The following is a 22,326-nucleotide window of genomic DNA, read 5'->3' as shown; positions in this document are numbered from 1 at the left end:
GGGGGGGTGTTTGGCTGTGTGGCGCTCCGCAGGGAGCGGGGGGCTTCAGCAGTGCGGCGCTCCGTGCGGTGCTGGAGGATTCGGCTGGGGGGTTCGGCAGCGCGGCGCTCCGCGGCGTGGGGTGGTTTAGCAGTGCTCCACGGGTGCTGGGGGTTTCGGCAGGGTGGTTTGGCGGTGCGGTGCTCCACGGGGGGTGTTGTCACGGTGCTGAGGGTGTGTGTTATGGCGGCGCTATGGAGGGCGACACTCTGTTTTTTTTGCTTGGGGTGGCCAAAAAGGTAGAGCCAGCCCTGGAAGCATCACCACATCCAGTGCTGACTGTAAAGCTGTCTGCCACCAAACAGTCCACTGTAATAAATGCCTTAAATACTTCTTGGAGGATTCTGATAACTTATTTATGAAGTCATATTTAAACAATAATGCTTGCTGGTTGGCAAAGTGCATTTGCAATGAGGATATTGAATATAGTTTTCTTCCTATCAAATCTAACCTTTTTCGACTCTTTGTTTTAGGAATAGATTTATACCTACCCTGCCTTACTCTCTCATTTGCCTCAGTCACAATCAGGGGATTAGGAAGCAGATGAGAGAAAAAAACTACTGGTACTCTAAATCTTGCCAGTATGCTTAGCTATGGATATTATAGATGCTAGGGTATTCCGCAGAGATTTGGCAAGCTCTAGTATTGCTTCATAAGGAGAGCGACTCTCCCAGGAGCTGATGTTTGAAAAATATCCACTATCTTTTGAGTGTTCTCCTGAACAAACCCAGACTGAATACCCACAGATGATGCCATTTGTCTCAAGAAGTCTTGATACCATTTAAAATCCTCCAGTACCGCAGATGAGCACTCAGGCTTATCTGGTGAAAAGGTAAGCGGAACCACTGGAATCTCTTGTGAAACCAGTAAGCTGCTCTTTTTCTTTTTTCCCATATTAAAAAATCCGATCTATTTACATGAAAAATTGCTCACCTTATATACGAATTGCTTACGTTATATATCAAGCTTCAGACCAGAGCTAATTTTTATTACTGACTTATAAGGCCCTAAAAATAGAGTTGATAATAAATATACTACCACACCCGATTATAGCAGTGGCAATGCCTGTGGTGCCATTATATTTAGACTTATAATGGCTTGCTGAGTGATGGAGAACTCTTCATGTAGGCAGTCTGGTTCTTTTTCCCCCTACCCTGTATTCAGCTTTCCTCTCTCTCTCTCTCTCTCTCTCTCTCTCTGGGATAGATTACCTACGTTATCACTCTTGAAATGATGTAAACTCTACCTTATTTTTAATGGTTATTTCCTATTTTATCTTCAAATGCTTCTGAAGTATTACTAATGTTTTGGCCTCTTATCACCCAAGTTGAATATAAAGAAATAGTATTAAAAAAACCAACAGTATATCTTAGTTCATTTTCATATATCACATTTACTAATGTTTCTTATATGCAGCATTAGAGTACTTTGCCTGGGGGATATTATTTATAAAGCTATCAAGCTATCAAGCCAGGATCAAAAAAGACAGGCTTTAAGGGTATAAATAGTAGTGGTTGCTGAAAGCCTTTTATTTCAGTATTAACATGTCTGAATTTAGATTGTAGATATGTGTGGAATGACTATAGGTAGAAATCGGAGTACGAAAGGCAATTACTTTGTTACTGTATGTATTTAACAGAACATGACTTGTCACAGACAGCTAGTTTGTAATATATCCAGCTATGTAGCAGAAATGAGGGTCTGAGACAGCCTAGATGAGACTTAATTTCCTCATCCCAGACACATGATCTGGGGCAAGATTTAAAATGTTATAGCCTTGTTACATGGCAGGTGTCAATATCCACTGATTCCAGTGGATACTACTACAAATGCATGTGTGCTGGTTCTTGAGGCACCCAGGACAGTGAGCCACCTTGTTAACCCCTGCCTCCAACCAGAGAGAGAGTTTCTTGTGGGAGCTGGGTGTCAGCTCCCTGAAACAACCAGTGTTTCAGTCACTCAAGCAGTCTCCTCTGGGCTATGCCAGCCCTAACTTCACCATGCAAGGTATATCCAGCCCCGACACTGGCTAATGGCAGGAATTCCAGATCCCCTGCACAGAAAGGTTTAGTGCACCCCAATTTACCAGTTTTACCTTAAACCACCTCTTCTGTAAAGCACTGTGAGCACTTACAATAAAACAAAAGTAGGTTTATTTAAAAAAGAATAAAGATTTACCTATAAGTGAGAGAAAGTGATAGAAACACTGGTTACAACACAAAACAACAGCATAAAATGCAAACCTGGGTCTAAACTTATCCCCAGTTACCTTTCCTATCTAATAAAGTAGAGTTTCCCCCAAAGTTCAGTCCATTGCAGAGCTGAATGTTTTCATAAAAACCAGGATTCAACTGTTCATGAAAACCCTCTGCACCTTAAGGGGTTTCCTCAGTGAATGGTCACAGAGTATCTTTCCCTGTACCAAAACTGTCTTTTGCCTTTTTTCATAGCCAGGCCAATCCCCTGCCTACTGTAATGTTCCTTTTCACCTCCAAGTGGTTTTGATCATTTGCAATTGTCTTTGATGGTTTTCCATTGACTGTTTTGTGGCAAGGATGACAATGGAAGCTTGCATTATCTCACTGGCTGAATAGGGAGGGATCACAACTGCCTCTTGCTTGAATGGGTCATCACCAGGGATCCTGAACTGAAAATTGTCTGATAAAAAACATTAAAAATCCATGTTTTTCTGCGATTAAAATAAAATGCTGAACTTTAGCTTCCCTAGTCACAATATATATAGGTATCAGTTGAACACTATGTTTTATTGAGATACAGTAGAATCCCGTTTATCTAAGCCTCCATTATTCGGCTCTCTGTATTAATTGAACAACCAGCCACCTGGAGCTGACAGTGGCAGGCTCAGGTGGTCAGCCCCCGGGTGGCTGGTGGTTTGGTTAATACAAAGAGCTGGATAAGGGAGGCTTGGATAAATGGGGTTCTACTGTATATGTTTTTATTTTTTTAACAAAATGTAAAAACTAAAGATTCTCTGTAAAAATGCAAATTCTGTATTTTTCTGCGTTTTTCCATGGCAAACGGATTTCTAGGATCCTGGGTCAACACCAGATTTATCTCCTGGTGACTAATTTCTACTCCACGTCCATAAAGTACACTTTCAGTATAAATACATTATTCCTGAATATTACCCGTACATACATCTCACAATTGGTATGAGTATTGACAAGTTATGTGCTTTCTGTAGATACCTTACATGTTACTCTTTATGAATAAATATCCCGTAAAACATCTATTTGTTGTAGTGAATTTGTTAGGTATGAGGTAAGAGGATTTAAAAAAAAAACAAACGCGGTCCTTTTTCAAGAAACCTCTGTGTCACACTTAGATAATATAGATATGATTCTATCTTTTAAGATGCCAAGGCCCAAATGTGGGATCCAATATGTGACTGAGGGACACAACACAATCATGTATGTAGCAAACTTAAAATGCTATGGAATCCTTTGTTTAGTATAATAACTCTTTCTATAACCTCAGTGTCATGGATATTTCTGATTTAAATAATTTTTCAACAGCAAAAGGAAGGGAACATCAAATATGTGTAGAATGTAGATAAAATCTGAGTTTTAAATCTGTGCATTCCTTGATTGTATGGCTAATGAACCACCATATATGCCACACAGAGGGTTAAAAATGTTTTTAAAAAGCTGTGATGAAAGAAATTAAAGAGAGGAATGGGTGAGAGGAGGATGAACAGAATTGCAGTTTGCGTTCCCAGAAATTCTATTACAACTATAAAATTATGTGATTTAGAATTATTATAAAACCAAATCTTAAGTATATCAAATACATAAAAACATCTATGTATATTTTTCTTAGCTCCTTGGTTTCAAAAAAGAAAATAATACGTAACTATTGAGTGCTATAGCTTGTTAAATTATATATAAGCACACAATTCAGTATTCATTTTTAATAAGCCGGAACGGTAACCATATAATAAACAGTCTTAGATTCCAGTCTGTGTGTGTAGTTATTGCAAGTTTCATAACCAGAAGAAAGAGTTTGTGTACACCTTACAGATATTCTACCAAATTGTTTGTTTGTTTCCATATAATCTATAAATAGGACTAAATTAAGTAAGGCTAATTTAACTCCATTGATTTCAGTGGAGTTGGACCACTTACACCAGGTCTGAATTTGGGCCATTGTTTTGTTTTTCCTTGCATTTTCCTGTCTGTCACATATTACTTCCTCCATTGCAGCACTGTGTATTCTGTGTTTAAGTCAGTCTTTGATCGTTTATACAGGTTTTCCTTTTCTGTTTAGATAAAAATTACCTCCTTGCCAAGAGCAGCGTCAGTGCCAGGAATTCTGAGTTTTTCATGTTGGTGCAATAAAATACTACTTAAGATACAGTCCTGGGTTAGGAGTTTTATGATGCCCACTAATATCTCTAGTTCTTTGGACCAGTATCCCTTAATAATGGGGCACTCCCAGTCCAAAGGAAAGACAGCAGCTTGCATCAGGGCACATTTTAAATTTGTCTTATTTTGTTTTGTTTATCCAGCCTCAAATGCATTGTGTATAAATTTATTGTACACTAGATTGTACCTAGCATTCATGGATATTGTTTTAGTTCCCACACACAGACCCATCCACATTTTATCAGAATGCATTTCTCATGAATCTCATGTTCATAGGTTACTGGAAGAACCCCATACAAAGCATATGAACTTAAATATGATGTTGTTCAAATGCTTGGTATCCTCATCAGCTTGTAGAATTCCCAAATTTTCCATATCACTGTGTACACATTTCACTTTTAATAGTACATGCCAATTTGTAAATAATGAAAAAATCAGCACCTCTCCAACTTATATCAATGCCCAGAGACAATGGGATGGTGTAATGTGCTCCCCTCTGCACCAGCCTACTTTCCCTAGTTCTACATCCTGCCTATTCCTCTGCATCCCTCTCTGAATGCCTACTAAGGGTACCTGGAGGTGCTGCAGTTGTGAGTGGCTGCTGGATGGGGATGCAAGGCATATGGGAAAAGTTCCTAGAGGCCTCTGCCTTATGCATACACTCTGTTACAGACTGGCCCTACATTTGCATGAAATGTTTTCCCCCGGGTATTCCTATTCCACTATTCCTCTGGCTCAGGAGTAAGACTAATAGATTTTTTTCCCCACCCTATTTTCATTTGTTTTGTTTTGTGTTTGTCAGATGTATCTTCTGAAGCAGAGTATCCTGTATTCTTGTCTTTTTAGCAGAAACTTCCTCTTTCCCTACTCTTCTGATCATGTTATTTATCCCTCCAACTTTCTGCAAGAGCAAGGTTAATGTGCTGCCAATTGTGTTGCCTTTTCCTTTCGTATTTGCGTACTTTTGCTCATCTATAGATTTTTTCTGTATTTATCTTAATGTATTCTAACTATATATATTTATTTCAGCTATTACCACATTTTCCATATATAACTAACCCAACAGTGACAAACCCTAATAATACTCTGTACAAATTAAGACCCTTGAGCAACTTCTACAAAGACGATGAGTACAATAACTTATCTTATCACAATGGGCTGACCACAGCCTGGGTGTTAACATATTAATATTAACACATACTTTAGCAAGTCATTTTTGAATTACTGTTTCCTACTACAGACTGGAGGGATATTATTTCACCTTGATATGTTCTCCAGGTTATCTAGTGGCTTGAGCATGGTCTAGGAATCTTTAATTTGCATTTTTCTTCTAAATTTTTGTATCCACCTTTCAGGCAGTTTCTCTGCCTCATCCACTTTATTACCAGTTCCCTGTGTTCCTTGTTTCAATGAATTCATTTCTTCAGTTAGATAATCAAATTTACTATTTAGTTGGTTGTTGCTGCTTTGATAGATGGTGACCTGACCATCACTTTCATTCAGTCGGAGATCTGCTTCCAGAAATTGCATCACATCTTTAGAGTCACTCCCTGAAGTCTGTGGGAAGCTGGGTGCAATCCACTTGATCCTGCAATATGAACGGTTCCTGTTTTTGTTGCCATTTTTTGTTCTGCTTGCCTGCCTCTGTTCTGGGCACCTTTTCAGTCTTCAGTTTGATATGCAAGTATCAGGGGGTAGCCGTGTTAGTCTGTATCTACAAAAACAACAAAGAGTCTGGTGGCACCTTAAAGACTAACAGATTTATTTGGGCATAAGTTTTCGTGAGATCTGTTAGTCTTTAAGGTGCCACCAGACTCTTTGTTGTTTTAGTTTGATATGCAATATCTCTTCCCCCCTCCCCAGTTCTTTTTAAAATAGATTTTACTATAATCATGGGTTATAGCCAGAGTTTACAACTCACGGGCACAAGCTTCACCACCATGTGTTCTTTCTCCTCCTGCATAAATGGAGTCTATATGTGATTTTAGGTTTAGTTCATGTTTCACTGTGCATAAAAGAATGGAATGCGATATAAAAGAAGAAATACAACTGAGACGAGCACTTTATTTTAGAGACTGATGCTGAATAACAGAGGTACCTTAATTCACTTTATTTGTGTTTGCACTAAGAACAAGCTGAAAAATTGTACTCAATCTGAAATTACTTGCCAAGAACATTACTCCTAACAATAATATTATTTCTGACAATAAGGCAAGGTTGGGGTTTAATTTTTTTTTTTTTTAGCCAGAAACTTTTTACACTGGAATTGCACTCAGATCAGCTGTAGAGCAATCATATTTTTGGGATGACATAATCACTATAACGTCCTCTGCCTAGATGTTTTTATTCCAACCATTTATATTCAGCATGAAGATTTATTTGAAAAGGTTTCAGAATTGGGACTTACTGTCATCATAACTAATTTTATATAGTAAGAATGACATAGAGTTTTCAGGATAAGGAAATATATTTTAATAATGCAATAGAACTATGTTGATTTACACCAACTGAGGATCTGGCCCATTATTCTTAGGGGGAAAATAATGCTGGCTCAGAACAAAAGCACAGTTAACTACAGACAAATTCACTTCTGGCATAGGTGGGTTATTGACTTAAGTGAAATTGTACACACTTATACCAGGGTCAGATTTGACCCAGAGTAAGTAAAGATTAACTTCGTTGCAGATCTCATACTAACTGAATAGCTACCAACAATACACTCAAATAATGAATGACATCCTCGTCGAGTCAAAACCTCTAGAGAGCATCATTTTACATGTGGAACATCGGGACTTCAAGAAAGGACTAGATGGTCTGGTCAATGCACTGCATCAACAAGTAAAATGCAATAGAAAATTGCTTTGAAGTCACAGATTCAAAGAGTTTAAATCCAGAAGGGACTATTCGGATAATCTAGCCTGACCTCCTGCATAACACTATAGATAGGGCCCTACCAAATTCACGGTCCACTTTGATGAATTTGGTCATAGGATTTTAAAAATTGTAAATTTCACAAATGATTTCAGCTATTTAAATCTGAAATTTCATGGTGTTGTAATTGTAGGGTTCCTGACCCAAAAAGGAGTTGTGTGTGTGGGGGGGGAGTTCACAAGGTTATGGGGGGGGGGGGAGTTGCAGTACTGCTACCCTTATTTCTGGGCTGCTGCTGGTGGCGGCACTGCCTTCAGAACTGGGCAACTGGAGAGGTGGCTGCTGGCAGGGAACCCAGCTCTGAAGGCAGAGCCACCACCAGTAGCACAGAAGTAAGGATGGCATGGTATGGTATTGCCACCCTTACTTCTGTGCTGCTGCTGGCGGGGTGCTGCCTTCAGAGCTGGGCAGCTGGCCAATAGCCGCCACTCTCCAGCTGCCCAGCTCTAAAGGCAGCACAGAAGTAATGGTGACACTACCGCAACCCTCCTAAAATAACCTTGCGATCCTCTGGCCTTTTGGGTCAGGACTGCCAATTTGAGAAATGCTGTTTTCCCCTGTGAAATCTGTATAGTATGGGGTAAAAGCACAAAAAAGACCAGATTTCAGGACTGAGACCAGATTTCACGGTCCATGACGCGTTTTTCATGGCCGTGAATTTGGTAGGGCCTTAACTATATAACTTCATCAAGTAATTTCTGCATTGAGCCCAACAACTTGTGCTTGTCTTAGACTATATATCCTTAAAATGATATCTGGTCTTGATTTTGGCTCCAATTTATCAAAGCACTTAAGCATATGCTTAACTTTTAGCATATGTTAAAATCCCAATGATTCCCTTTATACACATACTTAAGTGTTTGATGAATTGGGGCCTTAAAACTTCAAGTGATGGAGAATCTACCACATCCCTTATTAAATGTTCCAATGGTTAACTGCCCTCATTGTTAAACATCTGCATATTGTTTTCAGTTTGATTTTTTTGCTTCTGGTTTCAGCATCCAGGTACTGCAATGCATTCTGTCTCACCACTCTCCTCATTATCTTATCCTCCCTTTGAAAAACCAATTCTGCCTCCTAGAACACCATCAATTAATTCAGTCACCACATACAATAATTCTATACCTCCAACACAGCTCCACAGTTAATCTATTCTCCAACACGTGTAGGGTACGTCTACAGAGCAACTAGATACCCATGGCTGCTCATGCCAGCTGACTCAGGCTCGCGAGGCTGTTTCACTGCTGTGTAGACTTCTGGGCTCAGGCTGGAGCTTGGGTTCTAGGACCTTGCGAGGTGGGAGGGTCCCAGAGTTCAGGCTCCAGCCCCACCTCAGAAGTCTACACAGCAGTGAAACAGCACCACAGCCTGAGACCCACAAGCCTGAGTCGGCTGGCATGCAGACTTTTCTTTGCTGTGTCAATATACCCATAAAGCTCTGCAGTTATTTCTATGACCCATTCACCTCCAATTAATTCTGCTCTCCACCACTCCCATAGGCTCTCCAATTAATTCTCCTCCCTCCTATCCACATAGAGGCTCCTTCATTAATTCTATACCCACCTGGATTAATCCTGGTGCTGACCTCTCCAAGCACCCCACCCCAATCAATCCTGCCACCTCTCCACCCTCTATTGAAATCTGTCCTCATTTCAGAGTTATTGGTGGTCCTGCTCCCTTCCAGTCCCTTGGCCTCTCATATCCACTGGCCCTCTTTGCTCATCATACTCCTGCTGCTGCAAAAAATACAGTGGCTCCAGCTTCTTTCTTCCTGGTGCTGAGAGGATGGACAAGAATAGAAGGATATTTCATTCTGTCCTAGGCTTTGGGGGTGGGGGGCGCTTAGCAACAGTTGGGGGACATCAATCTGCCTTCCAGGTCTGGCAGGGGCCAGAAGCAGCAGTAGTTTCAGAGCCAGCAGCAAGCTGCTGTTTTCCATTCAGCTCTAAGCTCTAGTTTTCCCTAGTGACCAAGCTGACCCTAAGCACATGAAGCAGCTCTGATTGGCTCCCCTTCACTATTTCCCCCACATCCTAATGAGGGATAACCAATCAGAAGGGGATTTCACTGCAGACATACTTCTGAAAACCTGTAGTCTACAGGGAAAGCCTGGCAACTGTAGAGTTGGCAGGCCCATAATGCAATTCCAGTAAATGTCGGTTGAATTGCACTAACGCAACAGAGAGAAGAGTTTGGCTCTCCACGTTTATTCTGTTGTGATGCTTAGGTCTAGATCCTCAGCTGGTGTAAGTCAGGTAGCACTAAGTGAAGATCTGGCCCTTATTATAAGCCGAGGTTCATCTCAATAATGATTTGGTTAAGGTGCAGAATATTGTTATGCTGGAAGGTGTTAATGGCTGCCATCAAGCATGTCTTTGCTCTATAGATCAGTCACTGACCTGGTAAAAGTCTGTCAGAGATATTAACCACCTGTTATTCAGACTAAAAGGAAGAAGCAGTTAAATGCCCCTTTTGTATAGTGATAGCTGAAATAATAGGAAGCTGCCTCCCAAGGCACCGTATGGCAAAGCCAATCAGAAGCTAAACTGTGTGGATGGAGGAGTTTCCCTGAGGACTGTTTGCAAATTCAGGGGCTGCGGATTGATTAGTTACAGCTCTGTGGGGAGGGGAGAGGCAGAAAATGAGAGAAGCAGTGGGGAGCATGGCCTTGGGAGGAGGCCAAGAGACAGAGCTTTGTTTGGGCACAATACTTTCTGGAAAGGCAGACTTGATTTCTGAACAGGGAAACTGCCTCCTTCTGGTTGTTTTTATTGTGTTCAGGGAAACAGGACTTGTGTACAGGCTGTGTAAATAAACAGCATTGCACCCATAGGTGCCAACTCCAGCCCTGGAGCACCCACGGGAAAAATTAGCAGGTGCTCCGCACCCACTGGCTGCCAAGCTCCTCCCCACCTCCTTCTCCCCCCCAGCATGCCGCGTCCCCACTCCTCTCCCTCCCTCCCAGCGTTTCCTGCCGCCCCGCTGCCTAACAGCTGTTTGGCTGCGGTTAGGACTTTCCAGGAGGGAGGAAGGGGGAGGAACAGGGATGCGGCGCACTCAGGGGAGGAGGTGAAGAAGAGGCAGGGAAGGGGCTGGGACTTGGGGAAATGGGGGTGGGATGGGGCGGGAAGGAGGCGTGGCTGGGGTGGGAAAAGACAGGGTGGGGCGGGGACTTTGGGGAAGGGGTGGAATGGGGGTGAGACGAGGGTGGTGCAGTGGCGGGGCCAGAGGCGGTGGAGGGGCGGGGCCGGGGCCAGGGCCGGGGCAGTGGGGGGGTTGAGCACCCACCAGGCCGAGGGGAAGTCGGTGCCTATGATTGCACCAAAGAAACATCTGATTACTAACAATTTCTCCTCCTAACAGAAACAACCCAGCAAGGCTCCAAATGTTTGCCAACCACTCAAGCCAAAAAGGGGAAACAATGTGTTCTCTAGTATGCATAACTGAAACATCTATATATCTATCTAGCTGTGTATCCAATGAACCATCCATCCATCCAGGTTTTACGGCACACTCATTGCCATTATATTTATGTATCTTACAAGAAGATAAAAGAGAAGATTTGTTGGATTTTTTGCCATGTGATTCATTATCCCTGTGGTTCAAGAGTGTGATGTGACATATGAAATCTATATGAAGATTTTAAACAACTGAGAGTCCTTATTATAAAATTCTAACAGAAATGAAGTATGACCCAGTTGAATGAGAAATATTTTCTAGTAAAATCAGAGAGATAAATTAAAGTAACAAGAAAAGCAGTGTCTTTTTTTTAAACAACATGCATGCTTAGTCATCTGTTAAACAACAAACAACATAACATGTTTGGAGTGAGAAAAAAGTATTGAAAATATCCTTGTATGTTAACAATGTAAAGTGTGATGCAGTGTTTTTTTAAAGGCACAGAATTAAATTACTAGAAAAGGATCATTATTACTGCTCTTAGGGGGAGGCAGCAGTGACATAACTACCTTTAGGCAGTTATTCCAGAAACATTTACTATGTCTGGAGCAGGACCCATAATTTGATTTCTCCCCTTCTCCCCCAGACACAATTTACTTCTATAGGTGACAACTCTGAGTGAGATGCCGTGCTGCCCTTTAAGCAGTACAGCATAGAACTCTCAGCCTAGGCAGAGGGGGGCTAAAGGTGGCTTTAAGCCACCTTTGCGCTCTCTCAGTCCTGGGCTGCTCCATGGTCCCAGGTCTAATTTAGAAACTCCTCAGTTTACATTATGAAAATCTCCTCAGACTACTGTATGGGTGGGACCATGTGGCCCCACTCCCAATACATCCACCCCAGTATGTCCCCTATGAATGGGGTTCTCAGAAGGCAGGCTTATGGCTGTCTTCCCCAGTGCCTGTGCCAAGGGGGATTCCCAGTCAGATCCCGGGCTTATAGGGTATGGCTACACTGCAATGTAAGCCCAAGGTTAGTGGGACTCAAGTCAGCTGACCCATATTAGGGAACCCAGGCTTGAGCATCTACATTGTAATGTAACCCTAGGCTTAGAATTTTCTGACCCGTGCTTGAACCTAGGGTCTCTGGCATCCACATTGCAGTATGTAGATCAAAGCAACCATATCCCAGAGCCTCTAGTGCCTTCCCACCACCAAAATGTGGCTGCTCTACCCCTAGGAACCTGGGACACTGTGGGAAAACTCTACTGTTCACCCTGCACATTACAGGCAGTCTGAACTGCCCACCAATACAGCCTGCTGAGCGGTTATTTTATTCTGTGCATTCCCAGCTACCAGAGCCAGCAACATGGAGGAGGTGCCTTTTGACAAAGTTCTCTTGCTTGCACTTTCACTCCAGCGTGAGAAGCTGGCAGAGTATCCGCGAGGTGCTGGTGGACATTTCAGTGGTCTTTTCCATCCCACCAAAGGTACCTGACGGATTTCCGAAGGCAGAGGAGTAAGTTGGCGTTGCACTCACTCGCAGATATTGCTCAGTATAATTGGCATAGCTGCTGATGTCCCCTATATAAACCGCCACTTCTGGTGCAGGGCCACAAGCACAGACTGGTGGGACCACATCGTCTTGCAGACCTAGGATGACCAGCAGTGGGTCCAGAACTTTCGCATGAAGAAAGTCACATTTCTGGAGCTTTGTGATCAGTTTGTCCCCAAGCTCCAGCATAAAGAGACACATCTGAGGTCACCCAGGCCAGTCTAACAGGGGTGGTAGCTGAGGCAATCAGATGTGTGGTTTACCCAGAGATGGCGGGCATTAAAGATATTCTAGAGGTAATTGTTGGCTTTGAGATAATGGGGTTTCCTAACTGCAGTGGGGCTATTGATGTGCCCATAGTTTATCCTCCTTAAGGAGCACATGACTACATAAAACACAAAAGGTCCTACTACATTGTTATGCAGGCACGAGCAGATCACAGAGATTTATGAATATCAGTGTGGGCAGTACAGGAAAATTCATGGTCCAGAGTTTTTCACCGCTCAGGAGTCTACGTTCATGGACAGTCTGAGACCCTATTTCCACCAAATTACATTGACATAAACAGTGTTACTGTCTCCCCTATTATTCTGGGGACCCTAGGTACCCTCTGTTGCCTTGGTTTATGAAACTATACCCTGATTTCAGAGACCTTCACACACACACAAAAAAGGTTTAATTACACTCTCAGCAGGTGTAGATGGTGGCTGAATGTGATTTTGGCAGATTAAAATCATGTTGGAAGTGTCTACAAATCCATTTGGATGCCAGTGTAATCAATGCTGTTCACATTACTGTGGTTTGCTGTTCTCTTCACAACCTTTATAAAGCCAGAGGTGAGCCATTTCCCCCTGAATGGACCTATGACAGCGAGAAGACGTTGGATCAGTACCCTCAGTCAAAAAGTGCAGCTACCCTGCGGGAGCTGGTTGCATCCAGGCAGCAGAAATAAGGGATGCTTTGTGTTCTCACATTATGGACTTGCCTGGCCTATTTGAAGATGGGGGATAGTACCTGTTTGAATGTGCTTGGAGAAAAAACTGGCTGATTTATTTTTGGGGGGTGGCAGTGCTCGGGAAGGGAGTGGTCTTGATTGCCATCCAATGTAAGTCAGCATGACATGATGAAAAATGAATTTGATTGCGGTTTGGGGGGCCCAGTGGCTGTACAGATAGAATTTACTGACATTTGAATTGCTGTATCTACATAAATAGAGGAATATGGTTTGCTTTGTAATGCTTAATTACTCAACACGTTTTTAGCTTTAATACCTGAAATCATGATTGTATGATATTATGCAATGATAGCAATAACCTTTCTTGAAAAGTTTATTTTTAAACAGCTCTTAAATCACTAAACCACTCACACAGTTTTGTGCAAGCCAGCTGCCATTACAAAACACCCAAAAAGAAAGGTCAGGAAAGAGTTAATACCTAGTCCGATCCCTCTACTGCTGCATATCCATGGCCCTAGGTTCTCCTTTCCCTTCTTTACACGTTTACCCCTCACTTTGCAGTAGGGGTGGGGCTGGAAGTTTCCATCCAAGATAGGGTGACCAGACATACTGATTTTATCGGGACTGTCCCGATATTTCCTTGTTTGTCCCACGTCCCGACCGATGTGCGGTCGGGACACTGGACAAACAAGGAAATGCTCCGGAGCCCGGAAGTGCTCGCACCCTCCCCCCGTCCCGACTCTGCCCCCTCCTCCCCCCATTGGCTCCCTCCCCGAATCCCTGCCTCTTCCCCAGGCTCACCATTCCTCCTCCCTCCACAGGCGCTGGAAGGAGGCCCCGGAGACACTGGGGAAGCGCGGGGCCAGGGTGAGTGAGAGTCCAGCCTGGCTCCAGTGCAGGCAGGACTCAGTCGGGTGGTAGGGAGAGTAGGGGGGGCGGCCCATGGGGCCAGACGGTGGCTGTTCTCCCCACCAGGCAGCGGGACTCAGGAGCAGCCGCTGCTGCAGCTCCCACTGCCACGGGGGGAGGAAGCGGCCGATGGCCAAGCTCGGTGGCTGCGGCTCTGGCACCTGGGCCTGAACCCCCCGAGCCCGGGCCTGCTGTGGGGACCCAGCAGCGCGCACACTGCGCCCAGCCCCGGCCAGTCGCGTCTGGGCTGCTGCCCAGCTGGTGCTATCCTGCGGCGGCCCCGGGGCGGAGGTATTGGCAGCGCAGCCCCGTTTGTTCCCCTGCAGGACCCGAGCAGGACGGGGGGGCTGGGGCCTGGTGCCCTCACGCCGCGGGATAGCACCAGCTGGGCAGCAGCCCAGACGCGACTGGCCAGGGGCTGGGCACAGCGTGCGCACTGCTAAGTCTCCGCAGCAGGCCCGGGCTCGGGGGGTTCGGGCCCGGGCGCCAGAGCCACAGCCGCTGAGCTTGGCCATCAGCCGCTTCCTCCCCCCGCGGCAGTGAGAGCTGCAGCAGCGGCTGCTCCCGAGTCCCACTGCCCGGGGGGAGAACAGCCACCGCCTGGCCCCGTGGGCCGTCCCCCTACTCTCCCTACCGCCCGACTGAGTCCTGCCTGCTCGGGGCCAGGCCGGACTCTCACTCACCCTGGCCCTGCGCTTCCCCTGCGTCTCCCGGGCTTCCCTCCAGCGCTTGTGGAGGAAGGGTGTTTTTTTTTCCCCCCCCCCCCGTCACGTGTCCCGATATTTGACTTGGGTGATCTGGTCATCCTAATCCAAGAGGGGTGGAAGAAGGAAGTAAAGCTGCATGGTATTTAATGGCCCTGCCCAGCTGCTCAAGAGTCCTGAATGCATAGGCCACCCCAATATGGAGTTGTCCAAGCTACTGCTGGGTGGAGGGTATGTTGCTGGGACATCATGCTATGGGGAGGCAGCAGGAGCCGGTGTTCTTGCAGACATTGTAGACAGGAGTTGCTGAAACAGTTCTCTCTGCAGAGCTCTGTCCTCCTCTAGCCACTGTTCCTGTTCCAGGAACTACTTTGCAAGTGCCAACTGCCTTGCTGAAACCCTGTTCTCCACCTGGGTGGCAAGTCTCAGCCTTGCCTCCTGCCTGTCAGCATGCCATTATTCCAGTCTTTCATCCTTCTTCTGGTACTGGACCTGCTGGTCTGCCCTCTCAAGAACATCAACCATAATTTCATCATGAGAACGCTTCCTTTTGGAACGGTCCGTGAGGCCATGTTGGGCCAAGGATCAAGTTCCTGAACTTAGAATAGCAGGCAGTATAGGTTGAGGGTCCTGAAACAGGACAAGAAACAGAGGGTTATTGTTCAAAGGAGATCTGTGGAGGAGCACAGAATTAATTACTGTGGAATCTCAAGGACATAAAATGTAACAGTTCTAAAGTGATCCTACACATATTGTGAAAGGGATGCTTCAGTCCTCTCACGGTCTCTGGACACAGCCTTGTTAATCATAGTTACAGAAGTGCAGAGGCAATAGTAAGTTTAAAATTAACACCTTTATTCTGTTTCATAAAAATGTATAATTAATTGCCATATGGAGGAGGGGAGGGTGTATAGCACCCTAACTGCAAATGGTTTTTTACTCTCATTTCAGGCCTTTCATATTTTGTAAGACATAACAGTTCTTGGGGTGCCTTAGTGGCAGAAAGAGATGTTATTTTAAGCTGCTGGATGGAAACCTGCAGTGTATGCAGCAGAAGAATTCTAATGAACAGTGACTGAACAGCACACTTGTGAGTAGAGTGGACTAGTTAGCTATACAGATGGCTTGGAAAATATGTTCTTCCCCACAATGTGACTGACTATCTGGGGTTCCTGCTTCAGGAAAAGTTTGCAGCTATCAGCAGTCAGGACTGTGTCAGAATCCATGAGGGAATTAACATGATGCTGTGTTAGCTCACACATGGCTTATCTTGTTATTGATGAATGCAAAACTTTCTGAAATCTGCAGCTTTACTCCACCTCTGCGTGGATTACCTCTGAAATGGACTAAATTTGGAAACAGAATACTGTTACACACACACTTCACTGTTTACAGGCAGCTGCATAGACCCAGGAGAAGTGATTGGAAAGTGGCAAATTTCTAATTACTGAAAGGAAAACAAGAATGACTGTAGCAAACATCTATGACTTAGTTAAAATAAACTTTACAGCTGTGTATGAAAGTTTGAAATTCCAAGTTGCCATTTTGAACTACCCCTGGTGGAGGGTTGGGGAGATGGAGAGGGAAGAGATGCCTAGGCTCTGTGATACAATCCATCATTAGTGGCCAAACGCTGGTAGCTGGGGCTTACCATTTTTGCATTGCCACTTAAAGCAGAATCCCTTCCATTACTGTAATAATAAACTTTTAATTTGAATCATGCACTTACCAGGTTCTGGGGCAGCTTCTGTCCCCACTGGGTTCTCTGCAGGCTCAGCACCTGGCTGTTCCTCATTGTGGGACATGGGTCAAACATCTCTTTTGAGTAGGGATTGAGAATTTGCTGTTTACCCTGATCCACATCCTGCTCTGGGACTGGTTTTATTAAAAGAGTCACTTCATGATTCTGGCTGGGATCATATGAGCCCCATGGCTGCTGGATCCTATCAGTCCCCATCCTTGATTCAAGGGCCATCCCAGCTCACGAGGTTATCATAAAGCAAGGTTAGCTCTGTGCTGGGGGCAGTACCTAGGACCCCGGTCAAAGCCATCATAAAATAGGCATGTTGCTGTGAGTTATCCGAAGTATGATTCTTATCCCTTGTCTTCCTGTATTCACTCTTTGGCCTCTTCCTGTATTCACTCCTGCACTGATCACCTGTCCGAAAAATCTGCACAGCTGCCAGATTTTTAGCTATCTGCTGGTAAGCGTGGTCATTCCTGGCGCTTTTGCTCAAGTCCACAGTTTTACTGGCCTCACACCACAGATTCATCAAAATCTGGCTGTGCTCGCGTGACCAGGAAGCAGCACTGTTTTCAATAGATTGCATTGCAGATTGTTGGCTTAGAGAGAACTAAGGAAGTTGCCCCAAGGAACTGTGGATACTTTCGGATGACTCCCGGGAGCTGAGTCAAGCTGGGGCAGCATCTACACTGCAAAGCAATAGGGCTCAGACCCTAAGTCCTGCCTTGACTTAAGCTCAGTCCCTACAGGGTCCTGGGACTCTGGGTCCAAACTGTGGGTTAGTGCAATTGCAGTGTAGATGCAAGGGGGCTTTGACTTGAGCCCAGGCACAAGCCCAGGCTTACATTGCAATATAGATATACCCTTAGTGCACCTTCAAGTTGCTCCAGCCCTTTTACCCAATCTAAAGGGGCGGGAGCAGGTGTCAGGATTTCATCTTTGTGTGCCATTTCAAAAGTTTATTGGTGCTTTACTTTGGTAATGCTAATGTCATACTAAAGAGTTCAATAAGTCTTTTTGTGTCACATTATTACTTTTTGCATTATGTGTGACACAAGATGGTCCTGCAATCTTCAGCAGAGTACTAAAACAAAATATCTCATTTTTCCTTTCCTTGTTGCTTCTTGAAGTGAAGCACCTGGATGTAAGCATGTGGCATTCACACCCACCTCCTCACGGTGTGCACACTGAATATTTTTCATATCCATGCAATCACTAGGGCTTGCCTTTATAATTAACATAAGTAAAACAACAAACAAATCTAATACTAACGTTTCCTTGGATGTTACTTTTTAGTCATGACGAAGCTCTAACAACCAGTTCAGTGCAATCTGAAGTATCTTATTGCAAGTCAGTAAGGTGTGCTAAGAATCACAGAAATGAGGTGGGGGAAAGGTTGCCATTTCTTATTTGAGACTTTTCTTGAATGTAACCTGCAGCTGCACTGCCCGCACAGGGACCATACATTTTCTAACAAACTCAGAAATACATAGTTATGTGATGTGGAGTAACAGTTATTGAGAACTAAAGGAACAAACTAATATGAAATTGCCTTTACAATGCCAGTCTTTGTTAGAGGCCAACTATAATTCTGTAATAAAACTCTATCAGCTGCAGGCTCCTCTATTAGTCACTGTGACTTCCTGTCAAGTCTGAATCCCCACTCTGTCACTTTGAGTGCAGAAGGTGGGGGCCCATAAGGATTCTAAACATTAATACTTGCCACTCTAGGCTTGTATTAAACTCCCAAGGTTACAGCTTTTCCTTGACCTTGACTTGTTAAATGCTGCCACCACCCAAATACAAAAAAAACAACAACAACCCTTGGACCGAGGAAGAAGCACTTGGGAATTCCTCCCTGTGGGGTACCCTCAAGCCCTTTCACCCCCCTCCAGGGAAGAGCTGAGAGAGAAAATAAAGGAAATTAGTTGTTGCCACCAGCTAATCAAACAGCATATGCACAAACCTCTTAGGACACCAAAATTCCAATCCTGTTCTTAAAAAAGGTAAATATTATTAAAAACAAAAAGAAAGAAAATACATCTGGAATTTAGGCTTTTGCTAGATTTTAAAAGAGCAATTCCAAAAATCAAGCATCCAAAATAGTTTTCTTGGGGGTTCATCTTAAAGGTTACAAGCAAACAAAAGCATCTGGGGTTAGCACAGAGGAGTCCACAAGTCAATATCCTAATCATGTCTTTTTAGACATTCCCTAATTTTACTTACATATCTGATAAGTAGGTTCAAAATATGAATTGATAATCTATAATCAGACCTGGCTTAAAGCTGGTTACAGCATTACTGCTCCATGCCCTGCAGCCCAGAGATCAACAAACAAAGGGAAAGTTTCTTTCCCAATTTTAAAAAGTTTTACCTTCCCATGGGCTCTTTTGGTCAGGTGCCCCCTCCTTTTCTTTTACCTGTGGGCTTGTTAACCCTTTACAGGTAAAGCAAGCAGAGAACAGACCAAGAGGGATTTTACAGCTAACTGGCTGGCTGCGTGTTCACCAAAGGGAGCTACTCTCCCCCCCGCCCCATGTATCACACCTCCTCTCCCACATTCCATGCCCTCTCCACCACAGTCAGCTCCCTGCCAATGATATCCAAGTATGTTCCAATAAAGATGGGAAGGGGGCATCTTTCTGGTATTTTATTATTACTTTCCTAGGGGTGGATACTGCAACCCTGGATGCTTACTTAAGTGAGCAATACTTATCTATGTAATCCTGTCATCTTTCAGAACATGAGCTTTAACCATAGACTTTTAGCTATTTCTTACTTCCTTCTTGGATCACAAGTATGCAGAATAGCATTGTCATGCCAGTGGCCCAAGTACAGCATTATTTTCTATAATTACAGGGTATTCTCATGATTACCTTAATATTTTGGATCACAGGTTTAGAAGAGGAAATGGTTTCAGCAAACTGATATGAATCTCACAGTCCTTGCTTGTTGTCTCGCAGTTATAAGTGTACAAAATAAAACTGGTTTCATTCAAATAGGAACCTTTCTGAACTGGCTCTGGAACAGACTTGAAAAATGCATTTCAAACAGAACAAGAAAGGGTTAACAGCTCTACAAGAAGCTCTGTGGTAACCTCTTTCCAGTACTGTCACTTCTCACAATTTTATGATGATTTTCACCACATCTGGTATTTTTCTTGATATCCTAGCACCTGGAGTCGTGTGACTACATAGGACTACTGTATTTCTTTTGGATTATATAAATTAGGGGCCTGTGTTTCTCTCTTTCTGGCCTCTTTTTAGTGGACTGTATTTACTGAGTCATTCTTATTCATACAGACCTACTCAAGCTAAGTGAAGCTTTTTTTCATGACTACTAGGAAAAATGATATTTGAATTATGCATAATGTGTTTATCAATAAAATACACAATGTTATTCTATTGTGATGTTCAAACTCAGACTCTTTATTTTGGAGCAGGCAGTTCAGTGACAGATCTAGAAGTGGGACTTGGTAATGGACTCTTTTAACCATACCCTCTTGGTTTTATTCACTACCTAAATTTAAAAGATTCTTACCACTATCTTGGTATTGCTGGTCTCCCAGTATGCTGAAATGGCACTAGCATATGCTTTTAGTCATGAGAGGCAGGGATGTGTTAATGTTAGAATCAGAAAAAATGTAGCTTGATAGAACTGAACAGAACTGAACAGAAATAAAAAGGTGAGAAGTTTAGAAACCTTTTTTTTTTTAAGTTGGAGTCTCGAAGCCTAGGATTTTTTCCCCTTTTTTATTCATTTTCACCTTTTTCTTAATATAACTTTCATGTTTGAACACAGAAAAGCAGTATCAATGCAGAGCCCAAATATGGCAATCAGCTAAACCCTGAGTATGTGGGCAAGACACACCAGCCAGACACCGAGGAAAGAATTCTCTGTAGTAACTCAGATCCCATCCCATCGGGCATATTTACCGCTAATAGTCAAAGACTAATTAATTGCCAAAATTAGGCTATCCCATCATACCATCCCCTCCATAAACTTATCAAGCTTAGTCTTGAAGCCAGATATGTCTTTTGCCCCCACTGCTCCCCTTGGAAGGCTGTTCCAGAACTTCACTCCTCTGATGGTTAGAAACCTTCGTCTAATGTCAAGTCTAAACTTCCTGATGGCCAGTTTATATCCATTTGTTCTTGTGTTCACATTGGTACTGAGCTTAAATAATTCCTCTCCCTCCCTGGTATTTATTCTTCTGATATATTTATAGAGAGCAATCATATCTGCCCTCAGCCTTCTTTTGGTTAGGCTAAACAAGCCAAGCTCTTTGAGTCTCCTTTCATAAGACAGGTTTTCCATTCCTTGGATCATCCTAGTAGCCCATCTCTGTACCTGTTCCAGTTTGAATTCATACTTCTTAAACATGGGAGACCAGAACTGCACACAGTATTTATTCCAGATGAGGTCTCACCAATGCCTTGTATAATGGTACTAACACCTCCTTATCTCTCCTGGAAATACCTTGCCTGATGCATCCAAGACCACATTAGCTGTTTTCATGGCCATATCACATTGGTGGCTCATAGTCATCCTGTGATCAACCAATATTCCGAGGTCCTTCTCCTTCTCTGTTACTTCCAACTGATGCGTCCCCAGCTTATAACAAGAATTTTTGTTATTAATCCCTAAATGCATGTCCTTGCACTTTTCACTATTAAATTTCATCCTATTCCTATTACTCCAGTTTACAAGGTCATCCAGATCTTCCTGCATGATATCCCGGTCCTTCTCTGTCTTGGCAATACCTCCCAGCTTTGTGTCATCCGTAAACTTTATTAGCACACTCCCCTTTTTGTGCCAAGGTCAGTAATAAAAAGATTAAATAAGATTGGTCCCAAAACTGATCCCTAAGGAACTCCACTAGTAACCTCCCTACAGCCTGACAGTTCACCTTTCAGTACTGCCCGCTGTAGTCTCCTCTTTAAACAGTTCCTTATCCACCTTTCAATTTTCATATTGATCCCCATCTTTTCCAATTTAGCTAATAATTCCCCATGTGGAACCATATCAAATGCCTTACTGAAATTGAGGTAAATTAGATCCACTGAGTTTCCTTTGTCTAAAAAATCTGTTACCTTCTCAAAGAAGGAGATCAGGTTGATTTGGCATGATCTACCTTTTGTAAAACCATGTTGTATTTTGTCCCAATTACCATTGACCTCAATGTCCTTAACTACTTTCTCCTTCAAAATTTTTTCCAAGACCTTGCATACTACAGATGTCAAACTAACAGGCCTGTAGTTAACCAGATCACTTTTTTTTCCCCATTTCTTAAAAATAGGAACTATGTTAGCAATTCTCCAGTCATGCGGTACAATCCCTGAGTTTACAGATTCATTAAAAATTCTTGCTAACGGGCTTGCAATTTCATGTGCCAGTTCCTTTAATATTCTTGGATGAAGATTATCTGGGCCCCCCGATTTAGTCCCATTAAGCTGTTTGAGTTTGGCTTCTACCTCTGATGTGGTAATATCTACCTCCATATCCTCATTCCCATTTGTCATCCTACCATTATCCCTAAGCTCCTCATTAAAGACTGAGGCAAAGTATTTGTTTAGATATTAGGCCATGCCTAGATTATCCTTAACCTCCACTCCATCCTCAGTGTTTAGCAGTCCCAATTCTTCTTTCTTTTTTTTCTTCTTATTTATATTGCTATAGAACCTTTTACTATTGGTTTTAAATTCCTTT

Source organism: Trachemys scripta, chromosome 2 (genome assembly GCF_013100865.1).
Source record: "Trachemys scripta elegans isolate TJP31775 chromosome 2, CAS_Tse_1.0, whole genome shotgun sequence".
NCBI classification, from domain to species: Eukaryota; Metazoa; Chordata; order Testudines; family Emydidae; genus Trachemys; species Trachemys scripta.
Note: the sequence above shows the minus strand (reverse complement) of the source record.